The sequence below is a fragment of the Carcharodon carcharias genome, chromosome 17, assembly GCF_017639515.1.
Source record: "Carcharodon carcharias isolate sCarCar2 chromosome 17, sCarCar2.pri, whole genome shotgun sequence".
Taxonomy (NCBI): Eukaryota; Metazoa; Chordata; class Chondrichthyes; order Lamniformes; family Lamnidae; genus Carcharodon; species Carcharodon carcharias.
The window spans coordinates 16,350,978-16,356,997 of NC_054483.1; the positions used below are offsets into that span (position 1 = coordinate 16,350,978).

The window sequence follows — 6,020 nt, forward strand, 5'->3', positions numbered from 1 at the left end:
GCTCCCCCCCCCCCCCCGCCTAGTTCAAAACCAGACGAGAGCAGTGTTTAGGCATGTAAGTGATTTGTGTTTGTCTGCTTTTTCCCTATAAATCTCAAATCTTCCTGTGTTAATCTTTCAAAATAATTTTTTAGAACCTTTATTAATGGTTCACATAATGACCTTTAATAAGGCCTGATGGTCTGGCTATTAAATAGTTTCAATTCCATATTCAATATACGATGACCAGAGTTATCAGGCAGTGAGTAGGTTTCTTTATAATCGAATTGTTCTAAAAAATAATATATCTTTTCACCAATATTGCTGTAGATATTGAATTTGTGTCCTCCTCCTAGCCATTTAATTGGCCCATTCAGTCTGGGTCAACTCCTGGCAATCTGATTGGTCCAAGATTAATCATATGATCACAGTCCCATTACTTCTCTAATTCAATTGGTCTGGAAGAACTATGCAAGAGTAGGGATCCACTGGAATTTCTTTCTTCCAGTAATGTCAGCTGTTCTTGCACCTCCTCTTTTCACACCCCTGCCCCTGACTCAATGTCAAAGGACTTCTGAAATATTTGTCTGCTTCAAAATGCAAAGGAGAAGAAATTCAGTCCACCTGGCTCTTCAGTCTGTCTCCAGTCATTAAGAAGCCCTTTCCTGGATTTTCGCTCCCCTTGCTATTGCAGGTCCAAGACAAGCACTTGTGTTTGTCCCTCCAGAGCAGTGAAGTAGAATGAAGCAGGGATTGGATATAGCTAGAGTTGGAGCAAAGGGCTCAGCACCCAAGGTTGACCCATCTAAATGAGGAGAGCTAACTGGAGGTCATGAGTTGATCACAACATCTAACCTTTTTTAAAAAAAATCTCTACTGGTGTCATCAAACAGCTTAAGAAGCCTTCGAGCATGTGAGTCAATTCAAGATACAATGCATTAAAAAAAGCACATATTACATCCAATATTTTCGATGTGACAGTAGTGAGGTAGGGGAGGACCACAGGCAAGAAAAATTGGGATCATTACTCACAGGCTAAGGGCAGCTATGTGACTACACTTGCTCCCACTTCTAATGTTCTTTAATAATAATATTCTAATGTTCTTTAATGGACTCGCTTCTCTTATTAGGTACTTGCATGGATTTATTCATGCAGCTACAGTACAAGTAAGCCTAAGTCTCTTTATTTACCTTTCTACTTGATTCATTGTTTAATGTTATTAGTGAGTAACAAAACCAGAAGTCCAACAGTAAAGCATAAAATATAAATTCCAATTTAACTACCAGTATTCTGGCTTCCTCATGCTGATGGACAGAAACAATGCCAGGAAGCACAAATTCATGCAGTATGTAAAACGGATAAGTGAAAAAAACAATCTTTGAGAAATCTTGGCAAAGGCCCTGAAAGTTATTCCTAATCTGTTTATAGTGTGCCCAATATCAACAGCACTTTATCTACAATGACACAGATTCATTTTGCAAAATACGCATCAGGGACTTGGAGCAGCAACATGAAATAAGTAGAAATTCCACTTTCATATCTGAAGATCCAGCTATAGGCGGAAGTGGTTTAGTAAATATACAAACAGCGGGTCCATTATATTGCACTGTCAGGGTTTATGTAGGTGGGGAAAAAAGCACAGTGGGGCGGGGGAGACGGATAAGAGAACAACCCACAATTCAGAGCGGGAGGGGAGTCAGCCAGGCAAGTCTGAGGATAGGAAGGTTGAGTTGGGAAAATCTTTAGAATCCATTGATGGGAAAATTAAGAAAGAATTGAAGGAGTTGCGGAGGGGGATGGGGTAACAGCAGCCGTCTTCATGAGGAAATAATCAAGGAATTGGAAGGAAGAGCAGGACTTGGGGGGTGGGGAGGGCATCTGGGAGTGGGGCAGAACAAATCAGTGCTTGGAGTTCAGGAAGGGTGGGTGGAGGAGAAAGAAACACAAGGCTAATGTGGGAAGGAAGAGAAACAGCATGTCAGGAATTATGGTAGAAATGAACCATGAAGGGCTGGAACATCGTACCATATCATTATGGTCCAATTTAACCCTTGGGAAGGGTGCCAATACTGATGTGAGCCATTGTCTGGAAAAGGGAGAGAACAACTCTGCGATATATTTCCTTCCAGTAAGCTACTTCAGTGAAAACATTAATCTCACTATCCATTTGTATTAGCTCTGTTTCACATTGAATGCACTTACAGTAAATAAAGAACCTAAGACATACCAAGAGTAGCATTTAGTTTGGAACATTTGAAGATGCAGCATTAAGGACTTGTGCTGTGATCAGTATCGCAATCTCTGCCTTCTGTGTATAACTGAAAAGCTGCCAGCTGGAAAGAATGGATACAGTGCATTAGTTTCAGCCACAAGCATAAGAGAAAGATTACAATTTAGATTAGGAGGAACTATAGATACAAACACAATGTTATAAATCACCAAATCTTTGCTAGTGATAATATTCTATGCATGCAGAAACAACTGAGGAGCTGCAGAGTTTGTGATTTGTGATACTGGCTATTTATCTGTATCCCTGGGCTAGCGAGAGGGAACATCAATCAGTGTTCTTGCTCTGAATCAATATCCACTATCATGTTAGGAAGTGCATGTATGTGGACACTGGGTGGGGACCCAGTCAGGCTCAGCTGCGATGTGCTTCATAATCGAGTAGCTTGCTGACACTTATTCCCTAATATCACAAGAATGACCACTGGGAAAGATAGATAAGGACTGTCAGCAACTGTGAAAGTGGACCGCAGCGTGAATCTACTCTTTCAAAGGAACGGGGAATAAAAGGTGAGAAATTATGACACAAAAATAATCTATTTATAGGCAGTTGTGGCTCCAGAGTGTGCTGGTGCAATCAGATGAAAATGCATGAGCCAACTTGTTGACAGATGACTGCTCCATTCTCCAGATCCAAATTGCCTTGTGCACCTTTTTAAACTGAAGGTTCAATGTACTTCCCTGATGTTTTCCCTTTTCTTGTGGCTTCACAGGTTCATACAACAGGAGAAACCATAAATGTAATAATTTTGACTTAAATCTTGTCTAACATTTTGTGTTGGGATTTTACACTTCCATTCCTTTAACAAGCTTTCATGTTACTATCTCTGTGCTTGTTCAGTTTTCTTATCCAGCACTGCATTGTGTGACAGGAAAGTTACCTTTTTTACAAACTATGATGATTTATCAAGAATGGAATGGTATCTTCTGTTCAGAAGAAACTGTTGTACTGAACAAAATAAATTATTTTACTGACTTTTACGTGTTGGATTCTTAACTTGTCTCTGAACTTGCCTAGCAAGCCATTCAGTTGCATCAAGCAATGCAAAATTATACTAAGAATAAAACCAGGTACTGATCTAGATTCAAATAGAACAAAGGCACACCATGCTCAGTTGACTCCTCACTAACATCTGAGGACTTGTGCCAAAACTGGGACAACTGACTGCAGACTAGTCAAAGAACAGCTTGATATATTGATACTCATGGAATCATACCTTATAGCAAATGTTTCAGCTCTTCCATCATGATTCCTATGTATATTATGCCTCACCAGCAGGACAGATTCACTAGAGGTTGCAGCACAGTTGTATACTGTTGGGCAGCGGGGTAGTAGGTCTGGGAGTCCTCAACATTGACTCCAGACTCGATGAAATCTGATGGCGTCTGGTCAAACATAGGCAAGGAAACCTCCTAAGGGCAATCTACTACCTTTTTCAGCTGATGAATCAGTGCTCCTTCATGCAAAACCACACTTGGAAGAAGCACTGAGGGCAGAAGGGGAACAGAATGTACTCAATATGTGGTTCTTCAATTCCCATCATCAAGAGTGGTTCTATCATACCACTACTGATGAAGTTGGCCAAGTTCTGAAGTGTATAGCTGCTGAACTGGGATCCATCCTAGTTCAATGGTGCAGAAAATCAGGCCAGGAGCAGCTCCAGGTGTACCTGAAAATGAGGTGCCAACCTAATGAAGTTGCAACACAAGGCTACATGCACGTTAAACAGTGAAAACAGCATGCGATAGAGCGAAACAATCCCACAATCAATGATCAGATCAAATCTCTACATTTCTGCCATAACCAGTGTGAATGCTGGTGGACAATTAAACAACTAACAGGAAGAGAGGTTCTGTGAACATATCCACCCCCAATGATGGCAGAGGCCAGCACATGAGTGCAAAAGATAACATTGAAGTAATTGCAATGATCTTCATCCAGAAATGCTGAGTGGGTGATCGATCTTTGCCTCCCCTGGGATCCCCACACATCATAGATGTCAATCTTCAGCCAATTGGATTCACTCCATGTAATATCAAGAATAGGCTGAGCATAATGATACAGCAAAGTCTGTGGACTCCGACATTAGGCAGTAATTCTCAAGACTTGGACTCCAGAACTAACCCTGCCTCTAGCCAAGCTGCCCCAGTACAACTAAAATACTGGCATCTACCCTGATAAAGTGGAAAACTGCTCAGGTAGGCCCTGTCCACAAAAATGAGGATAATTCTATTCAGCCAATTACCATTGCTTCAGTCTACTCTTGATTATCGGCCCCAGTCCAAACATGGACAAAACAGTTGAATTCCAGAGGTGAAACAAGAGTGACTGCCCATGACTTTAAGGCAGCATCCGACCGAGTGTGGTGTCAAGGAGGCCTCCAGTGGAGGGAGTCATACCTTGCAGAAAAAAGATTGTTATGGTTGTTGGAGGTCAATTATCTCAGCCCCAGAACACTGCCACATGAAGTACTCAATATTGTCCTTGGCCCAACTATCTTCAGCTACTTCATTAAAAACCTTCCTTCCATCATAAAGTGGAGATTGCAGTGTTCAGTTCCATTCTTAACTCTTCATAGAACCATAGAATGATTACAGCATAGGAGGAGGCCATTTGGCCCATCGTGTCCATGTTAATTCTCTGCAAGATTGCCACCACCCCTGCACCATTCTCTCCCCTCCCCCGCCACCTTTTCTCCATTGCGCTGGACATTTTTCCTTTTCAGATAATGATCTAATTCCCCTTTGGATGCCTCAACTGAACCTGCCTCCATCACAATCTCAGGCACTACATTCCAGGTCCTGACCACTCATTGCTTGAAAAGGTTTTTCCTCATATTGGCATTGCTTCTTCTGCAAATTACCTTAAATCTGTGTCCTCTGGTTCTCGAACCTTTCATCAATGGGAGTAGTTTCTCCCTATCTACTTTGTACAGACTCTTAAAGATCTTGAATATCTCTATCAAATCTTCTTTCACCATTGTCATCTTCAAGAAGAACAGTTCCAGTTTCTTCAATCTATCTACATAACCGAAGTTCCTCATCCTAGAAACCATTCTAATGAAACTTTACTGCACCCTCTCTAATGCCTTCACATCGTTCCTGAAATGGGATAATGAAGCTGTCCATGCCTGCATGCAGCATAACTTGGATAACATTCACATTTGGGCTGATAAGCGGCAAGTAATATTCTCATCACACAACTGTCAGGCAATGACTATCTCCTCCAAGGGAAAACCTCTCCACCTCCCCTTGACATTCATAATACATTGTATTATTACTGCCCAATTCCCCACCATCAACATCTTGGGGAATCACCACTGACTAGAAATTTAACTGGACCAGTGACATGATTATTGTGGCTTAAGACCAGGTCAGAGATTGGTATTCTGCAGTGGGTAACTCACCTCCTGACTTCTCAAAGATTTTCCAGCAAATATATCACTCTTCCTCAATTGCCAGTGGTCAAAATCCTGGAACTCCCTGCCGAAAAGCACTGTGGAAGTCCTACACAGAGACTGTGGAAGTCCTACACAGACTGCAGCAGTCAGGGAAGTGGCTTACCACCTTGTCAAGGGCAATTCAGGATGAGCAATAAATGCTGGTGATGTCCATATCCCATGAATGAGAAATAACAAAAATGCTCTAAAACCACTCAGAAACCATTAGTCTATGTAGCACTTACATCCCAAAGCTAGTCAGAGGCTTCCAGAGATAGTATATAGACACCAATACTTCCAATAACCCAAGAACA

The 6,020-nt window shown here is 41.6% G+C and overlaps 1 long non-coding RNA gene across 1 annotated transcript; it reads left to right on the plus strand.

The window, feature by feature from the left end:
* The first annotated feature begins 10 nt into the window (after positions 1-10).
* LOC121290168 lies at positions 11-3,242 on the plus strand. Its single transcript, XR_005945718.1, has 2 exons — positions 11-2,776; positions 2,980-3,242. It is a non-coding gene; the product is annotated as an uncharacterized LOC121290168 (long non-coding RNA).
* Positions 3,243-6,020: the final 2,778 nt, after the last annotated feature.